Source organism: Triturus cristatus, chromosome 10 (genome assembly GCF_964204655.1).
Source record: "Triturus cristatus chromosome 10, aTriCri1.1, whole genome shotgun sequence".
In the NCBI taxonomy this organism is placed as follows: domain Eukaryota; kingdom Metazoa; phylum Chordata; class Amphibia; order Caudata; family Salamandridae; genus Triturus; species Triturus cristatus.
Genome location: NC_140593.1, coordinates 507890854 through 507914562, shown reverse-complemented (window position 1 = coordinate 507914562; position 23709 = coordinate 507890854).

Genomic DNA, 23709 nt, shown 5'->3' with positions numbered 1-23709 from the left:
CTCTGGGATACTCTGTTGCGCTGCCATGGGGTTGTGCTAGTGCCAGGGTATCAAGGTATGACCAATTTGCCCAGGCCCATGTCCTGAAAGTTTCCAGTGGGTAATCCTTCTTTTTGGGTTGGCTCTGGCATGGTTATTTATAGGCTCAGCTTACATGTTTGCACTAGCTTCTTTCCCTGTGAAGGAGCAGGTTGTTCGCCTTGTGAAGATTACATCTAGTTGTCTTCTCTTAGACCCCAAGTTAATAGCCGGTGTTCTCAAGGCCAGCTGGGTGGTCCAATCCTGACTCCAAAAATTTTGGTTAGGGTAGTCCAATGTATAGCAAGTCCCCAATTTGGCATTTTAACTGTAAAAAGGAATTAAAGTACAATATGGGGCCGATTCCGATCCGGGTCAGAAGGGCGCCGAACGCGATCCGGCCGGAAAAACTACGAGCTGTACGCGTGTTTTCCGCCCGACTCGTACAGCTGTACGAGCAAGCAAGTACGATGCGAGCTACTTGAAATTCATCGACCGAGTCGTTTCCGGGTCCGAACCGCTCCGTACGTCTCGGGGGCCGATTCCGATCCGGGTCGGAAAGCACTCCGACCGAGCCGGATCCGGAGTGTTTTTCGACCGAGCCGGAGTCCTGCAGTCCAACCGAGCGAGTACGATGCTGCCGTATGCTGCCGGACTCGGTTTGGTCAGACTCCCATAGAAGTCAATGGGAGCCGGTCGTACGACGCGTACATGGGCTCCCATTGACTGAATGGGTACGTCTCGCGCAAGGTCGCCCCCTACAGTGGGTACGCGTCAGTGCCATCCGCACCGTACATGCCTGTGTTGGGGGACCCTTGGGTCTCCCCCTGTGTCCGAGTCGTAGGGCTGCGGGTGACGGGGTCCGACGCGGACTCCCAAAGGCAACCACCTGGACATTTTGTGAGCCGGACACTCCGACTTGTGCAGGCTGTCCGACGCGTGCATCGTACTGACTCGGTCGTAAATTGCATCCATTGCACGCCACGGTTAGCTTACGACCGAGACGTACGGAGCGGTTTGGACCCAGAAACGACTCGGTCGGTGAATTTCACGTAGCCCGCATCGTACTTGCTCGCTCGTACAGCTGTACGAGTCGGGCGGAAAACACGCGTACGGCTCGTAGTTTTTCCGTCAGGATCGCGTTCGGTGCCCTTCCGACCCGGATCAGAATCGGCCCCTTGGTCGTAAGCTAACCGTGGTGTGCAATGGATGCAATTTACGACCGAGTCAGTACGATACACGTGTCAGACAGCCTGTGCAAGCCGAATTGTCCGGCTCGCAAAGCGTCCGGGTGGTTGCATTTGGGGGTCCGCGTCGGACCCCCTGTCACCCGCAACCCTACGACTCGGACACAGGGGGAGACCCAAGGGTCCCCCAACACAGGCATGTACGGTGCAGATGGCACCGACGCGTACCCACTGTAGGGGGCGCCCTTGCGTGAGACGTTCCCATTCAGTCAATGGGAGCCCATGTACTGATACATGTTAAAAGTGAGATGCTTACACTTCCTACTATAAAAGAATAGTTGTTTTTTTTAGGAAATAACAGGTGAGTATACTACTACTATCATAACCCAAACAATATACTGGTATTAACCTACCCTCTGAACCAACAGAGTCCTTTAACCATGAGCCCTTTCTCCTGAGTAATAAAAATGACCCTCAGAAAAAATGACACTTTGCATAGCACTGTTAATTTGGAGAATATTAAAATCTGGAGGATGGAAGGGGCATTGAAAAAACACCTCATTCCGATTCCACAGATTTTCACTATTCACAGTAATGTAAATAACACTACAGTTCTTTTAATTAGTGCTTTGCTACCAGACAAACATTCTTCTACTTATATAGTTTTTTTCGGACATGAAAGAGAAAACCAAGAGATAAACTCCTAGGAAAACAATAAGAGCCTTTAACTACCTTTGATCAATACCATTAAAAGAAGTATCCCAATACCTAAATTCAAGGATGATTATATTTCTTTTCCCAGGCATATTGGAAACAATTTCAAAAACATCATTATCAGAATATATGTCTGATAGCAAATTACAATTTGAATTAAAATATACATACTGAGTTATCGTTTGTACCTCCCGATCTAGTAGATTAATTCCACACCTCAATTAGGCAATCAGAGTATTTGTCCCAAAATGAAGCAAACTTGACACCATTTTTAAATTACTTTATAGAAACCTGAATTAACCCTATAAACATTTTGGGTCACCAAGTATTAACAATGAATGGTGGAACCTTTATCGACCTGTTTAGAGAGAGAAGTGCAAAGGTTAACAATGCCACTGAAGGCTGACAAAATTCCTTCAGTAGTGTTACATGAAAAAATCCTCCTAATTTTTATCATTTCACAGAACATTTGAAAAAAGAACAACGTTTTCAGGAAGGGAGAAAGGCATATTCTTTAACAGGTAGTCTGCAACTTAGAGTTAGTAAAAATAAAGCACAGAAATGAGTGAGAGACTATTTACAAAAAATGTATTGCATTTCTAAGTAACCTAATAATAGTTTTAAAAAGCTTACCTGCAGATGTTTCCTTTTTCCACATTTTGGTGAGATATTAGTTATATGTAAAGTATCCCATAACCAAGACCCTCGGGTAATCCAAAAACAATGTACTATACATTTACAAACCATAAAAACACCAGAAAAATATCTGTAGACATATACCTAAAAACATGCCCAATTTGCATTGAGTGAAAAAGCAGAAGGTAGGAATTATTCTTAAGAGGAATACTTACCGCCTCTCTACTACATACATTTTACATCCTTTTAAATCTGCAAATTAGTTAAACAACTGCAAAAGATAAGCAAAATAACAAAACATTTACAAAAAAAGGTTCTTATATTAAAAACAGAAATCTCCTTTAAAAAAATATTTTAAAAAAAATATCCTGTTGGTAAAAATAAGTTTGCGCTTCCTGGAATCACTTGCAATCTATATAGTGATTTAAAACCATGAATATATGAAAAGTAAAAAAGACTATTCTTAGTACAGTAGTACTACCTACCTTGTTCTCTTCTAGCATTAAATTAACTATCTAAAGCATGAGAAAAATAAAAACAGGTTGATTTTATCTGACCGTAGCTTCAGGGTCTGTCCAACCTTGACCACGAATTACTATTGTCTAAGGATTCAGACGCTAAACCATCAACAACATAAACCTAAAGAGAATAAATAAAATGAAAAAAGGACAATTTGTACAATGAAAGTCTATGGAAAACCATGGGTAATGTTCTTTAAAAACGTATAAGATGTTAAGGCTATCAAATATTTTTTTAAATTATATTTAATAAATATTTACAAAAATGCTTTGTATTATTATATAGTAACTAGATATAAAGTATTTTTAATTTAAATATTTGTCTTTTTTTATCCATTTACTGTATTTATGTTTTTTAGTAATTGTTTAAGTCTTAAGCCCCGATTATGATGACAGTCGGATGCGGGTCCGACCGACATCGTCTCAGAATGGAAACCGACCGACAAGTAGTTGGCAGTTCCATCGGACAAATTAGGATGCAACCACCCATGAGGCGGTCAGAAACACCATTTTATCCTTTGCGGCTTGTGCTGCGGCCAGAAAAGGGCTGCAGCACAAAACACATTGGAAAAATGAATGTTTGCAAAAATCCATGCACCATCTGCCAGGCACCATGTGGTGTCTGGCACACGGGGTATGGATGTTTGTGGGGGCACCATAAGTGCCCCCCAGGCCTCAAAGTAAAGGCCGCAGACGGATGGGCACCCTGCTAGCGGCCCCCAAAGTCTGTTTCCAACAGCCTTTTAATGGCAGTTTGACTGCCATTGAAAGCCTGTATGAAAGTGACTTTGCAATCCCTACTGTGGTGCCTGAGCTGGCACTGCCCTATTGTAGGGTATTACATTACAACCAAAGGTCAGATGGGCTCCATAGGCCCATCGGAAACGGAAGCGTCAGTCGGTGCCTCCGCCCACTGCCTCTGACCGAGCGCATCATAATGAGGCGGTTGGACTGCGGCACCAGATGTCAGTCGGACAGCAACCGACAGCCTGTCGGTTGCAATTCGAACAACATCATAATGAGGCCCTTAGTGTTTAAAAATAGTTTATTTACATTTTGTTTATTATCATTTATATTTATGATTACAAAAAATAAAGTTCTTGTCAAGATTATAATTTTATAAAATTAAATACGCTCATTCCCTCAAAATGAAAAAATAATAAATTAAGTACTAAATTAATGCACTCACCAATGTTTTTTCCCTATACCCTTAACATCCCACTCCCTACTTAAAAATACATCTTACATTATTCTTGTAAAAGAATATATATATTTTTTGAGACAAAATTACCTAAAAAAAAACCCTCTCATCCAACATAAAAAATAAGCATTTTAATATACAATACTCGAGTATTAATACAATTGACACCCTTATCACATATAACCCTAATATTCCGCTCCTAGATTTTACTTTACAAAAAACATTTTAATTTAAAAATGTATAAACACTAAAATGTAAAATTAATTCTCTGGTATTGAAAATTCTACAATAATAATACACTCCCCACCCTAATCCCCTATAATGCTAATAGCCTGTGCCCTATTATTTTTCGGGCTGAAATTGTACCACTAAAACATACAATAAACTTTCTAATATTAAATATACTTGATTAATAATACACTCCCAAACTATTACTTATAACCCTAACATTCAACCCCTGAATTGGATTTTGCATTAAATATTCATTATTTAAAAACACCATTACAAATCCAACTCTTTAAATTAATACTGTGGTATTGAAATTTCTATTACTCCTAAACTTAGGGGAGCAAACCCACCAAACCCCTCTTTTTTGCAAAATTATTAAATGTGCTGCTATTACTAGCTTTTTAGGGGTAAACCCACAAGCCTTTTTTTTTAATAAAACAAAAATATTCAGTCTTACTCCTATTTTCTATTTATGATTACTACTGTAGGAAACCACCCCAACCCATCTTATTTCATTAATATTAATATATTCACTCTTACTGCTAACTTTTTACCACCCCCGTAAAACCACCTATTTAAAAAAAAACATAGTATTGATGTAAGCCTTTCCTGAAGTACCCCAACCTCCAAAAAACTCACTATACCACATACTTACTACTGCTTACCAAAAGGTGCTGTGTGTGGAAAAGGCATGCATAGTAAAGGCATGCATTGAAACGGTACCTGCAAAATAAAGGCTGCATGGTAAAGGTTATGTGTGTAAAAACTTCACAGCAAAGGTAACGCACGTTCTAGAACATAATAAAGGAACTTAGGCATTGTCTTTGATTGCTATGCGATGTGTGAAAGGGATCCCAAAGCTCATGCCTTTTTCCTGAAAACTGAGAACAGGCAGAACAAAATTTTAGTAGAGCAGAAACCTGCTGAAGACAACTGTTTGGATTTGCCAAGACTCCTTATATGAACCACTTTCAAAGCCAATAGTTGACTCTCTTCCTTAAGTCCCAAGGCATTTAAGTGGGACTCGCCCTAGTGAGTAATGTGTCACACAGTCAACATATTGTCAAATTATATCAAGATCTGATGATTCAAAATATGGAGTTTGAAGAATCTGACTGCATTTAACAACGTCAACTCCTTCCAATTGGACGTGTGCTAAGACTGTGAGAAGCAGAGGACCAGTAACCCAAAATTGACATGAAGTCCAAAGTAATCCCCATCTCAAAGATCAGTCGTCATTTTGAAGATTTACCTGGTCTCACCTCCAAACAAGAGGTGCCCTTGTTTTCTGAGATACAGGAATTATATCTTCAAGGTCCTGGAATTCCAGTATCTAAAATCTCTGCATATGTGTCAGCAGAGTACCAAGATGGCAGAAGGCCCAAAGCACAATGAACATGCATGCCTCTCTACGCCCCTGAATTATTGGCCACGTCCTTGTCGGTGTTTGATGAAGAAGTAGAAGAGACATCAATAACTGATGGAATTTTATCACTCTGGGTTCTGGTAAAAAGCCATGCACTTAATGTCAAATATTTTACAGGAATCATATGACTTCTGGAAATGTTCAAGAAAAGTTCATGGTTCTTAAAACTTTTGCAGACTCTTTTCAACCTTTCCAGAGTCTTGGATTTTGTTGGTGCCTGGAGGAGCCAGTTGTCTCGGTATGGGAAGACTGACCATCCTGGAAGTTGGAGTTGCATCACTGCAGAGCTACCACCTTCATGAACACCCAGGGAGCAGATCAGACATGCAAAATCTCAGATAATGATGATAGCTGACTGCTATCTGGATATGAATCTGAACATCTACCAAGTCTAAGGTAACAATTAATTCTCCAGTTGGGATTAATTGGATTATCCTCTGAACAGTCTTCATCTTGAAATGAATTATCTTCACCCACTTTTGGCCTCATTTAGGTCAATCACCATTCTGCAGTCTCCTGATGTCTCGAGCACCAGGAAAACAACTGAATACACCTCTCTCACTTTCTTTTCCACAGGGACCAGGATTACTGCCTTCTTTAACTGGAGTTCTTTAGACCCCTGAATCTGGGGTGAGGAAGGCAGAGTCGATCTGATAACCTTTTCTAATAATGTGAAGCATATAATTGTTAGACTTAGATGCTTCCATGCCTCCTTGACAAACTTGATCTAACCTCCCACTGATAAAGTGAAATGACTCCAGATATAGTCAGGTCTTCTCATGGGTCTCTGCTTATGGTGCTGAGAATGCTCATTGAATACATTTTCACCATAAGCCAGATTGTTGTTGTTGTCTTTGAGAAGGTTGTCTGAAATGATTTTGCCTCTGACGTTGCTGAAAATAAATAGCAGCCAGCTACTGATCCCTACAAGATGAAAAATACTTATTTCATTGAAGAGCTTAAGTATCCTTTCTTCCAGCTCTTGGGACAAAAATAAGTACCATCTAAGGGCATCTGTACCATTTGATTTTTGAGTGGTGTCTGTATGCCAATCCTGAAGATACAGATGAAACGGAACCACCATGAAATCCCCCCAAAGAAATTCTGAAAAAAGCATCAACTGTTGCAGATGCACATCAAATAGGCATGCATGGACGTCATTTAGGGGTAGCAGTTGCAACACCTAGCTTACCCTTGCTACTCCTGGCCCTGCCTTTGAGACCCCTGGCCTCAGATATGGCAACATCAGTGCCAGGAACATAGGGGTGTCTTGCATTATCAGATTCTGTCTCTAACCTCGTTTTCTGGTAATTTTGATTACACTAATTGTGAATAATAGTTTATTATTATTTCCTAATAGTGTAATAAAAAGTGGAGCAGCAAGAGCTAGACCTTCATTGGCATCTTAGATAAGAAAAATAATATGGTTTTAATATATGTTGTGTGCGTTCATGTGGGTAAGAGTGAGTTTGGGGGAGATAGCATGTATATGTGTAAGCCTGTATGTTTGTTTATAGGATCGTAGATGTCTGTGGGCCCGATTCACAGAATTAACTTAAGACAAAATCCTAAACTTACTACTTTTGGTATTCACAGAATGCACTTACTACTTTTGGTATTCACAGAATGCACTTACTACTTTTGGTATTCACAGAATGGATTTACGAGTACTAACTTTACGTCTGCACTTGTAGTAGTCGTAAATCCATTCTGTGAATACCAAAAGTAGTAAGTGCATTCTGTGAATACCAAAAGTAGTAAGTGCATTCTGTGAATACCAAAAGTAGTAAGTTTAGGATTTTGTCTTAAGTTAATTCTGTGAATCGGGCCCGGTGTGTCAAAATGAGTGAGTAAATATAAGTGAGTCAGAGTAGGAGCAAGTGGAGAGTACAAATGAGTGATTCAGAGTGAGAGAGAGTGCACGAGAGTAGGTGAAAATGAGTGAGTGTAAGTCAGTGCTGATGATAAAATGAGAATGAATAAGTGAATGTAAGTGAGCATGTGTTGTTATGCTTGCAGATCCGCTGTTGGTCCTGGTATGCTTCTAGATTTATAGAAGCACCCTTGACAAAATGCTAATGCTGGCACTCTGTAGATAAATTTTGGCATGGAGCACCCATGAAAAAATACCAGCGCTGGCCTCCTAGAGGAAATTCTCGGCATAGTTGGCAACTTTGGCAAATTGCTGGTGATAGTACATTGAAGGAAATTCTTGACATATGGGAAGACAACTGTGGCAAAGTCATGGGGCCACCCATGAAAAAATGTGGAACTTGACATATTAGACTTAACCTTTGACATAAAGGATCTCCATTGAGCAAGAGAAGCAGTATTAGGAAACTTCTGGCACTGGCATATTGTATGTAATGTTTGGGCAAAAGGGGTCGCCATGGCAAAATGCTGGTCCTAGCAATGGAGGTAATTTTTGACATAAGGGGGCACCCATGGGACATTTTAAAAACATAATTGGGTGAACTCGTGGAGACTGTCAGATTTCAGTAACTTGGCACACCATGAAAGGACTTGAATATTTAGTGAGTCTGTGACTTTTTAGCAAATTTACGTGAAAATCGTGCATTAAAATGCACTAGTAAAGCCAATTCTTTCAAACTTTTCTCAGGAAAGAAAAAACACCCATCCTTTGTTCTCCCATAGAAGAATACATAATATTAATTATGCAATTATGTAACTTTAGCAATGTTAAGTATTCTGATGTCATCAGGATTAAGGTTATGTGACATTGCTTCTTGGGACGAATCAGGGTCAAAGATATGTGATGTCACTTCCTGTGACATCATTAAGGTCAAAGGGAATATGATGTCACTTCTGCTTACCCTGTCATTTTGGTGAATCAATGTCCATGTAGGCAAGTACATCCATTAGTGGTGGGAGCGCTGGGGATCCCGAAATTCTGGCAAGAAATTACTTGTAAGTTGAGAGTGCTAACCAGCATGGTCTTACAGAAAACAAATAAGTTATGCTTGCTGGTTCTGGGACCAAGCAGTAGCAACACCCCGGCAATATCTAAAGTGGTGGAGCTAGGACTGAAACTTGCTAAAAGGAGAATTGCACTACAGTAGAAAAGGGAGGGTACCAGATTCGAAAACATGGGAAGCAGGCATGATCAATAGGTTAACGGCAGACAGCGGTGTTAAGAAACAGTCACATTAGCAAAGAGGCAGTTAACAGTTATGATGTGGGAAATTTTGTTAAATGAGTTAGAACATCAAAATGAACCTGCTGAGGAGGGGTAAAAGCAATCTGATTTTGATAAGAGCTGAGAGACATAGTTGAACTCTAATTCCTAACATGAACAAACTTAAAGTGGAAATAGACTTAAGTTAAATGACAAAGAAGTGATGTGCAACTTCCAAAATCATAACTAGAATCAAGGTTGGGCTTCTTCTTTGAAGCAGCTAAATGCTCTAACTCTGTTATGTCTTTAGCTATTCATCAAGGTCAGAAGTACAAGACGTCCCCTTTTCTTGGAGGTGAAAGAGACCTGGATCTGGATGGAGCAATAGAAAGAGAAATAAGAGAAGGCTCATGAGGAAGCATGGTTGCATTTCTTCCAATCATGCTCTTCCATAGTGCTAGGATGCATGCCCCAGAAAGCGTCTAAAAAGCAACATAAAATATGCCAAACACACTTCAACAACACTAGTAATAAACGGACAAACGTACCCATGCACTTTCACCTTTACATAGACAGGGCTTCATTCACACTTGTCTTCCTGCCCCAAGATGCAAGTACGAGCATTCATGAAGCATCCTCACTTTACAGCGCATGTGCGACATGTGATATTAGCGCTCTCGGGGTCTCCCCTTAAGCAGGGTGAAAACACTGCTGCTGAACTTCCTACAAAAGAACAAAAATAAAACACAAGAAACTGCGAGCCAACATAATCCAACAAGCATTAAAAATGCAATAGGTCTCGCCTTTCATTAAGTTAAAGCCATTTGCTGTGCTATACAATACCATTAGCAAAGCAAATGGCTTTAACTTAATCAAAGGCGAGACCTATTGCATTTTCAATGCTTGTTTTTACAAGCTGACAGCTTCCAAAAGGTGAGCTTTTAAGAGACAAACTGTTATGTGAATCTGATGTCTCTGTTTATGTACTTTAAGTTAATGGGTACATTACATTAATACAATATTTTCTCTATAGAACCTTTAATGTGAAGTTTTCGTTTTTTTTAATTGATTCTTTTTTTCTATCTCTTGAAACAATACTTAAGAAAGCTTGATTGTAATTTCCTTTCAAAAGCAAATCAATATTATTGTGATCCGTTGTCACAGGCCCCCTAAAAGGAGTTGGGCCAATAGGCGTGCCTACTTTGCCTATTTGGTAATCCTGCACTGTAGGCAACCCCTAATTCAGCAGACCGTCATTTGGTGGTGACGTGTCACTCACTGACTGTTGCTGTGGGCGACGTAGGGCAGAGTCCCAAAGAACACCGACTCAACGGAGTTACAGATTCAAAACAGCTTTTTGAAAAATGCAGCAACTTGTCGAGAAATAACGTCCTGGGGTTTCAACCTTTCTTTTAAATATAGAAGGAATGTAGGGCCGGACTCCTGAAAAATAGCTCATCTGTACGGCTCTAGTGGGTCTCTCTGGGTGACAGGCGACCCGCAATTCTCTCACCATGAACAATTTCCAATTCCTCTGTTGCCCGACGCGCTGTGCTCTGACGCTGTTTGCCGAGGGATCCTATTGAATTAACGGCCCTGGTGCGAGGCCCCGTGGCCACAGCCAGACTGCAATGCGGTGCTCGGTGTACGTCATTTCTCTAAAATGCCTGCAACGTAGGATAAGCAACCCTACTTCCATATATTATTCGTAGATCTGTAATGTACAGCGGAACCATGCCTGGTCTCAGATCACTGACCACAGACATTATTACCGAAGATAACTGTAAACGTTGTGACCTCGCAAGGATAAGCAGCAGAGTTGTCCTCTCCAACATGCTGGGCGGCAGAGAGGTTGCCTTAGAGGTTGTGAGAACGGGTGGCAGGAAATTGGGCAGTGCCGTGGCAGAGATGTACCGCACAAGGCGCTATACCAGGTCTTGGGTTTGTAAACGATAAACAGCTGGCAGAAGGGCAGCACTGAAGGTCGAGAGGGCACATGAGAGCTATGCCCACGAAGCCAGCTGGTTATCCAATAACAATGCAAAGAGCTGCATAAAATACTCATATCGTGCAGTAACAATATTGTGGGCGCTAACACAACAGATATAATACGTTTCATGTGCAGGAATACAAAGTCCAAAACGCGTGTCGTGCTGATATTGGTGTATGTCGCACACTTGATGGCACTCTGAGGCTGTGCTCCTTGCACATACAGTGCCTCGAAAGGATGGAGAGGGAGTGAGTAACATGCTGCGCATAAAGCGCCTCCAAAGAAGGGAGGCAAGAAAGGGAACTGCTGCCACATGCACCGCCTCAGAAAGAAGATAAGAGCAGGAGAGAGAGAGGGGTGGAAGGAAGGCGAGAGGAAGAGAGGTGCTGGTACAGACAGCACCTTGAAATTAAGAAGAAGGAGAAAGGTGGAGGGAGTAAAGTGGTGGGACGAGGAGAGAAAGACGGGGAGAGAGATGGAGATGTAGCCACATAAAGCGCCTCGAAAGGAAGGTGAGAGGAGGAGGGAAGGAGAGCGGAGGAGCGAGAGAGATGCTGCAACATACAGCGCTTTGGAAGAAAGGAGAGAGGCGCTGTCACACAGGGCCGGCTTTAGTGCTGGTGGTGTCCTGTGCGACACTGTTTGTTGGCGCCCCCCCCCAATGACCACCTCCACCACGGATTCTCTCACTAGTACCCTTTAACAGGACCAAGTCTCCATAACCACACTCTCTCATATGCATTGAATTAGTTATATAGCGCCACTCATACCAGTGTAGGGTGTCTGAGCACTTTGCATCACACACACATTACACAGAGACAATCAATCATACGTGTGTAAATCAGTGTTTAGGAAATGTTACATAAGCCAAATGACTAAAAGTGTAGCAGTCACACGTCATCCATACAGGTAGGCAGTATAGTTTAAGAGTGCTTGGTGTGGAGAAGCACAAACACTGAGTCGAAAAAGAAACAGCATAGTTGGGAGTTTTCTTTAATAATAAGAATTGATTTCTAGCCAAATTAACCCTTTTTGCAACATTAATCAATGTTCTAATAATGTATACTTTGCAGTGTGTATGCAGTTCTAGGATGAAAGTTAATAGCTCACTATTCTATATTAGGACTTTAAGTTCGAAATTGCAAGTAAACTGCTGATCTGTTTACATCATACGCACTCTGTAATCTACTTGGTACACGTCCTTTGCAGCAGGCATATTAACCCTCTGCACTAACTTCACCTAAGTCAAAACCTCAACTATACAAAACACTGATCTCTCTCCAGGAAGATAATTAATCACACGAGTTATCTTGACATTTATGTGAGGCCTGGTAATTGCCGGTGGAAAGAAACTTTGCAGCAGGTGCTTCAAAAGCATAATAAACACGGCGCCCCCAGGAAGCCAGCACCCGGTGCGGTGGCACCGGTCACACCTCCCGAAAGCCGGCCCTGCTGTCACATATAGACTTTGCAAGAAAGGAGAAGGAGAAAGTTGCAGGGGCAATGGTACTGGCACTACAGTATATCAAGCAAAGAGGTGGAGGGGTGGGCTGGGAGAGCGGTGCTGACACCGACAGGGCCGCAGGAAGACAGAGGGGGCAGGGAGAGGGGTGCTGACATCGACAGGGCTTCAGGAGGGCAGAGGAAATAGGGAGAGGGGTGCTGACGCCTACAGTGTCCCAGGGGAAAGGAGGGGACAGGGAGCGGGGTGCTGACACAGACAGTGCCCCAGGAGGAAAGATGGGGCAGGGAGATGGGTGCTGACACAGTAAGTGTCCCAGGAGGACAGAGGGAGCAGGGAGAGGGGTGCTGACACCGACAGAGCCTCAGGAAGACAGAGGGGGCAGGGAGAGGGGTGCTGACACCGACAGGGCTCCAGGAAGATAGAGGGGGAGGGAGAAGGGTGCTGATACCGACAGGGCTTCAGGAAGACATAGAGGGCAGGGAGAGGGGTGCGGAAACCAACAGGGCCTGAAGAAGACAGAGGGGGCAGGGAGAGGGGTGCTGACACCGACAGGGCCTCAGGAAGACAGGGGCAGGGAGAGGGGTGCTGACACAGTAAGTGCCCCAGGAGGACAGAAGGAGCAGGGAAAGGGGTGCTGACAGCGACAGAGCCTCAGGAAGACAGAGGGGGCAGGGAGAGGGGGTGCTGTCACCGACAGGACAGAGGGGGCAGGGAGAGGGGTGCTGATTCCTACAGTGTCCCAGGGGAAAATTACTCCTTGAATTACATTCATGTGTTCCTACTTGTGGCACTCCTGGTTTAATTAGGATTAGTGCTAACCTCTGGCGACGACAGTAGTAAACGCTCATTATAGCTCTGACAAATGATGTGTGAAATGAACAAAGGTTATAATGTTAGTGCCAACTTTTGAAAAGATTATCAGATTTAGGGTGACAAATACAGCACAAAAAATGATGAATGGAATGCTTGAATTGATCCAGCCACATTCTATTCCATCATATTTGGCTCGCCTGCGATATTAATGGCAGAGACCAGCCGTAAACAAATCAGGGAAAGACTAAGACCAAACTCCTGAGCCATGTCCCCTCTGAAAGGGAACTCAAGAAACCCTGGACAGTTTAAGCTTTGCCAGGTCACATCGAGGGTTACTGTTTAGGATCAGCATGAGGTGTAAGGTCACACACCCTCCTGATAGATGAATCTACTCCTGACTGAACAGATCAAGACTCCCCCTACCAGGCCAGCATTTAAAAGTCCAATGTTTCAAAAAGGCATGCTCGATATTCAGTTTCTGTCATCCACTAAACCCTAGTATTGTCGGGTACAATGATGTAAAAGTGACAGGAGCTGCAGTCACACCTTCAATACATCATCTTTCACAAAATCCAGCGTTTTAGGTGCAGTTCGTTTACCCATTAAACATGCATTGCAATAAATACAATGTCGAGTGCTATTGAGAATCTCACAGGGATGTGGAGAAAGATCAGCAGGGGGGATTAGCATTCATTATAGCTAAGCAGACGTGCTCTTGAAAACAATTTAGAACAAGCACGAGACCTGAGGAGGCTCTCGCTCCCAGCAGTGAGGAGCTGTGACAGGTGACTTCGCCCTTCTAGCCGGAATCCAGAACGGTGGTGGTGGTCCGTAAGCTGTCAGAGCCATCAGGCACACAATGCGGAGCTGGCAGGGCTCGCAAAACTGCTCTGTACAGACAGCCTAAATCTACAGTGCAGTGTCACTGATCTAGGCTCCCTGGACTCCACGTCAGGCCTTCAGTTAGGGCAGGTCACAGAGCCTGGAAGAAGTGAACGTGCATCCTTACTTCTAGGTAAGGAAACTGCGCCGATAGCGCGGCTATCCCCTGCTTCCTCACAAAAGCGCGTTGTTTTATTTCTTTTACAAGGCTCTTCCGGGATGAAGCCGTGAGGTAAAGGTAACTTTACTTCCACTACTTTTGTGAAAAAAGGTGTTATCTCTCAATTTACTTAATCCCAAACTGGACCCCACTCTGGTGCTCCCCGACATAGGCAACATAGAAAGAACGCACGCAAAAAAAGGGCTCGCCAGTCAGCCACTGTTTATTTTTGCATCGCGCTGTCACTTGAAAGTGCGATGCAACATGCAGCCTGCTTTTCTTCTGTCGTAAGCGATTTCTTGTCTTTATGGGGCCATGTGTTTAAACACAGGGCCCCATAAAGATAAGAAAGCTTTCACGGCAGAAGGAATCCAGACAAGCCCGCCCAAGTGGGTCGTCTCTAAAAGCCAAAAGTAAACGTCACAAAAAGCTCTTTTCCAAAGGCTGGCCACCGTTTAGCATAAACGGTGACGCCGGCCAATGGAAAAGAGGGGCGGGGCTTAAAGCCCTTTACTGAAACTACCCTAAAAACGTTAAATCTCGCCAGCGAGACTGCGCATGTGCGCAGCCCACGCAGCCGAGACCTAAAAATGAGATGAGAAATATATGCTCTGCAGCAGGAGGATCTAGGAGGAACCTCGCTGCTTCCTGAACTGATCATCTCATCCTGAAACAGGAAAAAACAGAAGGATGCTGGGAATGGCAATCTCTTCATGGCACCCACTTGGGTGTGCAGAGCTCACATTGTCAGCTATTCCTGGAGTTTTCTGTCTCAATGAGGTGGGATTCACCTCACTGGTAATGTCTTGGACGAGGGGAGGACAGGTAATGTGGCCTGACTGTTCAGGGCATGGGGTTGGAGATGAGAAGGAATTAAGGGCCACATGCATCAACGAAAAAAACGGTCACAGACTGGCAGATTTGCAGAAGTATTTTTGCATTTCAGATGCATCATCCCAAATGCAAAAATCGCAATTTAAGTAATCACAAAATTTGCGATTACTTAAAATTCCATTGCATTTAAGGAATCGCAAATTGTGATGCAATAATGCAATGCATTATCCCCGAAACATTTGCGATTTCGCAAATAAGAATCGCAAATTACCATTAATTAATTCCAAGTTGATGGTAATTTGCAAAAACTTTGAAAAATGCACGAAAGTGCATTTTTCAAAGTTCCATGTTGCACACATACATGCCCTTGGGGCATGTGTGTGTGCAACATGTGGTCACATGCCAATTTTAGGGGTGCATCAGGTGTCCTTTTGGGACCATTGCACCCTTGAAATTGCATGCGCAATTTCCAAGTACCTATTTGGTACTCGTAAATTGCGCATGCAATTCCCATTCATTCCTATGGGCCTCTAGGCTCATAGGAATGAATGGGAAACAATTCTTAATTGCAATTCGCAATTTAAGAGTCGAAATTAAGGAATTTGTAGGAATCGCTAATATTTTAGCGAAACCTACATGCATAGGCAATTGCGATTCCTTAATAGCGATTCCTTAATAATCGCTATTAAGGAATCGCAATTGCCTAGCTTGATGCATGTGCCACTAATTCCTGTTCTCAAAGGCGTTATCTTCGCATTCACAGCACCTTCATTACAAAATCATGAGAGATACTGATTAAACAGATACTTAATTATTAATTATTATTAATACAAATCAATGTCTGCTCATTTTCATATTCCTATACTAAGAGTATTGCTTGGTTGTGTCCCAAAAAGTGTCACTTCGTCCAAATTTTTTGTCTATAAAATAGACCATTTACACAGAATCGTTTCAGTCACTCTCTAGAATTGTGCTTGATCCCTAGAGAGAGCAAAGGATGTGGGAGAGAATGTCACTGGGTCCCAGCACTTTATTGTGTTTAAGTTCCACAGTGTACAAACAGTTTCCAGTCCTCTCTCCCTTCTTAATTATGCAAATACTTGCCAATTATGACCAACCCTCTGGAATAGTTTGGATCACTAAGTATCCATGCTAATTCTTAAGGCAGTCCTTCTTGGGCCTTGGTAGGAGGTCACTCGCCCAGTAACTCTGGCTCCGCTCTCAAAATGCCAGAGTTACTGACACCAGGTACATTGGAACTCCAGGGGATGGAGTCCCATTAGAAATGAGCACAGCCAAGGGAATCAGTAATTCCGGTTCCTGTCGTTATTTAGCATTTTAAGGTCGGTTTTTCACCCGAAGACTGGGTGAGTAAAAGTGGGCCCATGTGTCCTGACAGCACTCATAATTCTGATGGGTCCAGTAACTCTCATTAAAAGAGACCTATAATCAAGGGCTTTGAAGGGATTTCAAATATGGCTTTGCAACTCTTCCCTCCTCAACCATCCCCATTCGCTTTAGTCAGTGCCACTGGATGTATGCGGAAGGGGAACCCCACCATGCAGACATCCAGGGGCTTATTTACAAGCCCCTTGCGACGCCTGTGCGTCACTATTAATATAGGAAAAAGTGACCTACCGGCGGCGAAAGGGGCTTGTAAATAAGCCCCTCGGTGTTTATGGAGAGTATTCCACTGGGCGGCAACACCTGTTGGTTCGTTTAAAAACATTTGTGACCTGTTTGAACTAGGAAGAAAATGTTTTGTTTGTTTTTTGGTGAAATCTGCAGATTATGCAGGGTAAGATGCATTATGTGGCAAACGCTGCAAATCCTTAATGGTGTGGAAAACCCCTCTGAATCGCATAATTCCAGTAGCCCTGGCTTTAGTCTTAATTTACTTTCAGCTTTCTGAATCCTTGTAAGAGTTTCTTTTTCTGTAGTGCTCTGTTGCCGCCTTTCGAGGGAAAGGCAAGCTGAGGAATGTGAAACTGCGACAAAGAAATATATCAAGATGCAAATTTGGGTTCACAGTGTCACTAATCAGTTATCACTTCATCACTCTAACAGTCAACTTCAAAAACATAATACATTACCTCCGATGACTTAAAAATGAGTTTTGTGCCAATGAATCACTTACCAGAGAACAATCAATGCTCACACAATTGACAATTAATTGACATTTCACTTCCACTTTGGCACACACTCATTACATTGTTAGCAGTGAGTAATCCGCCTTCAATGTGAATACATATTTTATTCGAAGGCCAGTAGAGAAGAAACTTGTATCCCGCCTTGGTAAGGACTCTGAATCCTATTCAACATCACGTGCTTCTTCTCTGTCGTGGGCTGCTGGGTCCCACAGATACTCTTTGAGATGCCTTCTTTTCTGTTCCTCCAGCTGGTTAAAAACGGTGCTCCTGTTTCATTGCGTCTTACTGATAAGGGCATCTTTGCATTAATACCATGTTAGAGTAAGACTCATTCCAGTGTAAAGCTAATTTGAGCACCCATTCTGCTTTACCAACTTCTTATCACTCACTTTCTGCCAAAGAAGGTGACATTTTGCAGTTCTTGTTTCATTTTTGGCCTGGTTCTGTTTCAGATTCTTTTAGGTGGGACAGAACGAGAAGTAGGTAGTACTACCTGCGTATGTTACGCCCTCACCACTGCCTGCCTTCTCCTGTCACCTACACCCCAACTTGTCGCCTGCATCCCCCATTTTACCCCTGGACCACAGTGTGTCGGTGCTTGTTTCTCTTCTTGGATGAGGAGGCAGAGAGATGCCAGATGAATATATTTCCTGAGGTCAGGGGCAGGGTAGTGCCATGTAGCTTGGAGCCACATTCCCAATTCACACTAATGTGACATGTATTTGTAAAGTGTACATTCACCCGTGGGCATCTTGATGCTGAATAACAATGGTGCTCATTTTAGGATCCTCTGGAGGATGATGGCCTAAGTGGATCTACAGGGACATGAACCAGTGACCAGGGTCAAACACAGATTCCTGCAGTAGATGCATTAGTCGACTGAACCACATGCAGTGACATAACGAAGCTTGAGGGGGCCCCCTGCAAAGTAAATGGAGAGGCACCCCTCTGGACTCACTCAGGAGTGCTCAGGCAAGGGAATTGTGCTGAGGGGCCCCATGGAGCTCGCCCCCTCCGCACCACAAGGGCTGCGGGGGGCCTTTGGTATGCCACGGACCACAGGCCCTCCTGATACCAGATGGAAGCCTTCTGCTCTGACGAATTTGGAGCCAGGGAATCTGAAAGCGAACCATTTTGCAGTCTTAAAGCCATGACCTATGACCACCACCTACCTCACCCTGTAGGCGGGCGAGAGAAGGAAAGGGTACAGAAGTCAAAAAATGTAAGTATGTGAATGGGCATGTCCATGTATTTGTGTTCACAATGAAGAACCTGGGTGACTGAATGGCGTTATATTTATGTGTTTCTGTTTGAGGGCGTGCATGTGAATCTCTGTCTGCCTGTCTGAATGAATCCATTTCGATATCCTATGTGTAGGATATTCATCTTTTTTGCGTGGGCACACCATATTTTTCAATTTTTGATGGACCCTCCATTTCTGGTGGCCTTACAACTCTGTGCACTTCACCCCTGCTAACCAGAAGTAATGTGCTCGTGCTTTCCCTTCAAAAATTATTGAATCATTAGATAGATCGACACAGAGGACAGGATCTACCAGAGCCTTTTCCCCGCTGGGTATTAGATGGTTAGCAGACGCAGGGCTGGTAAATGCTTGGAGGACATTACACCCCACCACACAGTCATACTCCTTCTTCTCAGCTGTCCACCAATCATTTGCTAGAATTGATTATTTTTTGGCGTCAGCCACATTGCTTCCAATGGTGACAAGGTCCGACATTGATGTGGCTTCAATTTCAGACCACGCGCCCATTCATCTCACGCTTAATTTGCCCCTGCATGACACACAAGGCAGAAGCTGGCACCTCAACCCTAAACTACTATCTTACGAGCCGGCTATCAAAGATATAGAGAACCGATTACAGACTATTTAGCGACAAACAACGATGCACAGACAAAGATAGAGACATTGTGGGATGTGCTTAAGGCGGTGGTGAAGGAGACATAAATTGCCATAGCTGCACGACTCAATAGGGAACGCAGGGGGAAGCGAGCGGATTTGGAGGGGGAAGTGAGAGACTTGGAGTCGAAACATAGAAAGACAGGTTCGCATCGTATTAGATGTCAGCTGACTATAGCCCGCAAACAACTTAAGAGTTTGGATATGGACACTGCGGAGCATGCTCTGCTAAGTATGCGGCAGAAGTACTATGCAAGAGGGAACAAAGCGGGGACACTGCTGGCTCACAGGTTGCGAGCCCACTCAGACCTGTCGCATCCACAGTTTGAAGGGACGCAACCAGGTACCGATAACCTGGGATGAGGACATAGCGGTGTAGTTTGGCCAATTCCACGCCCACCAGTATGGGAGGGATGAATCACTCGTTGACGATGGTGTTGCATATGTGAGGCCTGGCACACAAAATAGTGCTATATGCGGACAAAGTTTTAGTAACTGTCACCAAACCCAGACAGTCAGCACCCTCGCTCCTAGAGGAACTCACCTCTTTTGGAGCAGTATCTGGATTTAAAGTTAACAACGCAAAATCTCAGGCTTAAATGTTACCATCCCCCTTGACGAACAGGCGCGACTTGCACAGGAGTTCCCTTTCACATGGGCTACTGGAGAGTTCCCATATCTGGGTATAACCATAATGTCAACAATAGATGAATCCATATCCCACAACTATTCCGAACTCCTAGGAACAGTGCACATGCTCATTCAATCTGGTCACGGGGGCCTATCTCCTGGTTGGGGCGTATAGCTGCTGTGAAAATGTTGCTCTTGCCCAAGATTTTATATCTGATGCAGGTGCTGCCACTACAACCACCCATAACTGTGATAAAAAAGCTACAATCTATTATTGAACCTTTTATTTGGGGGGGGGGGGGGCAGGCGGGCACGAATGGCGAGAGAATGAATCTATCTCCCGCTCACCAAAGGAGGGCTGGGCATACCACACCTATGGCGTTATTATCAAGCAGCGCAGCTACGCTTTATGGTGGAGTGGCAGCGCCCACTCACGGAGAAGCATTGGTGCTTCCTGGATCAAGCAGTGGCAGGGATACATATATGGAAAATCCTGTGCCTCCCATGCCAATCGCGTCCCGTGGGGGTGTACATCTCCCCAGTGGTTCGCACCACGGTGGCAGCTTGGGATAAAACCTGTGCTTCTAAACAACTTTCTACTCCGCTCTCACCACTGACTCCGATCTTGAGGAACCCAGACTTCCCGCAGGCTTTAAATGAAAGCACGTACGCCCGATGGCAGGAAGCTAATTGTAAACGGATTGGTGACCTGCTCGATGCACATCTCCTATTAGAATTTGACGAAATGCAAAGAAATTTTGGACTCCCGGATTTGGAGCGCTGGCGTTACATTGCAGTGCGACACTGGGTCACAACTCAGTCTGTTAGACCACATGCTTGCAGGAAACGTACCTTATTTGAGTGCTGGATACTCTCTAGGAAAGACAATCATCGATTACTGTTGGACATATATGCATTCCTCAACACTACCACCAATCGATCACACACGCCGGCTAGGAAAAGGTGGGAGGCAGAGTGTGAACGTGCTTTTACAGACAAAGAGTGGGTGGACATTTTACAACGAGCACGCACGTCAGCCACCAGTGCCTCCGGATAAGAAATATTACTAAAACTAGTCCATTACTGCTATTACACTCCAGCCCGCCTGGCCCACTGGCAGAAAGGAAACGATGGGCAGTGTTGGCATCACTGCAATCAATCAGGCACACTTGTCCACCTGCTATGGCATTGCCCCAGACTTCATTGTTACTGGGCAGATGTTTTAATGAACATAGATCAAATGTTTCGTACTCAGATACCACGCTTTTCTAGTTGTGTCTTGCTAGGCCTCCCCAATATTCAGACATATCCATTACACTCTAGCAGGGGGAAAGCCATTACATTAACACTCTTTGCAGCGACACAAGTTTTACTGTCTAGATGGGGTACAGACACCATACCAACATACACAGGTTGGCTGCATAAACTTTGGGACCTATTAATCATGGAAAAACGGACAGCCATTATATCCCACACACTACCCACCTTTGAGAAAATGTGGGGGCCTTGTATCAAACACCTCTCGGACACTTACCGTGATGTTACCTGCCCAGTTTACTTATGAATTTTCCATCTTACCTCAGCAGCTTCCACTGAGGATTAGTTGTGCTCATAAAGGGCATAAACAAGAACCGAAGCGTTATGTACGTGTATCTTTTATTACACTTGTTATTGCCCCCATTTCCTTTTTATTCCTTATAATTTTCTGAATGTTTATTCCTCACCGGCCGATGGATGTAGGCCACTGCTGTTGCTCTCCTTGTCTCTGCTTTATGAAACTAAATAAAACGTTAAAAAAAAAGAAGAAATTGTTGAATTGGCATGCTAATAACCTGCCTATAAGTTCCTAGTATATGGTACAAAGTTTACCCAGGGCCTAAAAGTTAAATCCAAGCACATATAGTGCCATGTGGCAGTGCAAACATGGCTACAGGCCTATTATAGAAGCCTGACTGTAGCAAATTAAGAACTGCAAATCAACCTGTCAAAATAAACCCTTTTGACAGGTGAGCAAACAATAGGCTAATCTAAACCCCACTGAATATGCAGGGTGGGGGCTGTTGGATTCCTTTTTGACACTACATTATCAAATCCTGCTTTTATTTTCAACCAATTTAATTGATTTTCACTCAGCTGCACAAATGCATTTCATGGACAAGCATTTACAATTGGCAAGATCATGACAGTGGTTCCCAAAGAGGGCCTGAGAAAATTGTGACAGCAAGTATTTCCCAACAGGAGGTATTGGTCCTAAACAATAAACAAATGAACAAACACAATAAACCCAACTGACATGTTAAGAAGCGAGGATATATGCACCGTGCCTAGTGGTGAGTCCCCAATCTCAATGCATAGCCAACAGTTAGGGAAGGGTAGTACCCTACAGGCTTTTATTCGTGGTATTTCCCTTGTGTGGACAGATCAGGGATAGAGATAGATTAAAGGATTGTGCAGAGTGTAAAGGTAGCAGCACAGTCGACAGCACAGCTAAGGGCTCTTTTAGCTCAGAGTGTTTTCAGGGTGTTCTTTTAATTAATGTAGCAGAGCATCTCATTCCATGGCAAAAAGAATCCTGCGTAGGCATCAAATCCTGCTTGAGTGTCAAATCCTGCTAAAAAGGTCTTCCAGGTTCACATATAACCCTTGGGAAACACATGAAAGAGGCGAGAACAGGATGCCAAGACAATTCTTGTGGATCCACTGTATGGTTGCTGAAGGGCTCTGCTTTTATTCAACCAGCCTTCTGTTTCTGATATTGTTCTGGGTACAGTAGCTGCCTAAAACTGGATTTTAATGTTAGATGTGGGAGGACAATAGCATTATCTTGGCACACTCCCCTCACACCCCTGGCCCTCATAGCCCATGTTTATTGTGGTCAAAGGATTTTGCTATCTTGAAAAAACCCAAAGTGGGTAGGGTTGGCCCCAGGAACTTTTTCTACACTAGTTAGGGTGTGCCCAGTAGTTATTCCCACCCACTAATTAGTGCCACACATAAATGTGGCACCTTCAGGCACCCACTTCAGAACACTTCCTGAACCTTAAGAAGATCAAAAGACTGGACCTGCTATCTGTGCTCTGAGAGGAACCCTGGATGACTTGACCTGCGCCCTCTTGTGCCCAAGACAATGGAGTGGACTTCATGGGTCATAAGGCTGACCTCCTTTTCAAGCTACATGAATACAGCAAGCTACAAGAGGCCTTTTCCTGGAAGTACCCAGCTTACCAGTGGCAACTGGACCTTGACTAGACCCTGCTGTTGGCCTGTGCCTGTCAGCCTGTGAGTCTCTACATGCCTCCCCTGAGGTTCTGGCGGCTTTAGAACTGTACTCCTGTGGTGGATTGGGACTTAAAGGACTAAGTCAGAAGGTAAAATCTTTGACCAGGACGAGCCTGGTTGGTTTATCTGACCCACGCTCCATCGCAGTCAGGCTCAAATTGCACCAAGGCCCCCCTTAACCACCATCATAGCTATCAGTGGTGCTCTGGAGTTTTATCATTTTGGTGTAATTTTGTTTATTAAAATGTACTCTATTTTTCAATTTCAGTTTGGGATTGTTAGTGCTTTGAATTTTGATTTTATTACTGTGATGGTACTGCATAAATACTTTACACCTTCCTTAAGTTAAGCCAGTCTGCTCTGTGCCACAGCAACAAGGGGATTGAGCTCAGGTAAATGTAGTGACTTTGAGGGTTCAACCTGGGAAGGCTTGTGGTTGTTCTTGAGGTGGGTAATCACCCTTCCCAAATAATAATACAATGTATTAGACCCATCAAAGTAGCTGTCCTTTTTTGATATGATGT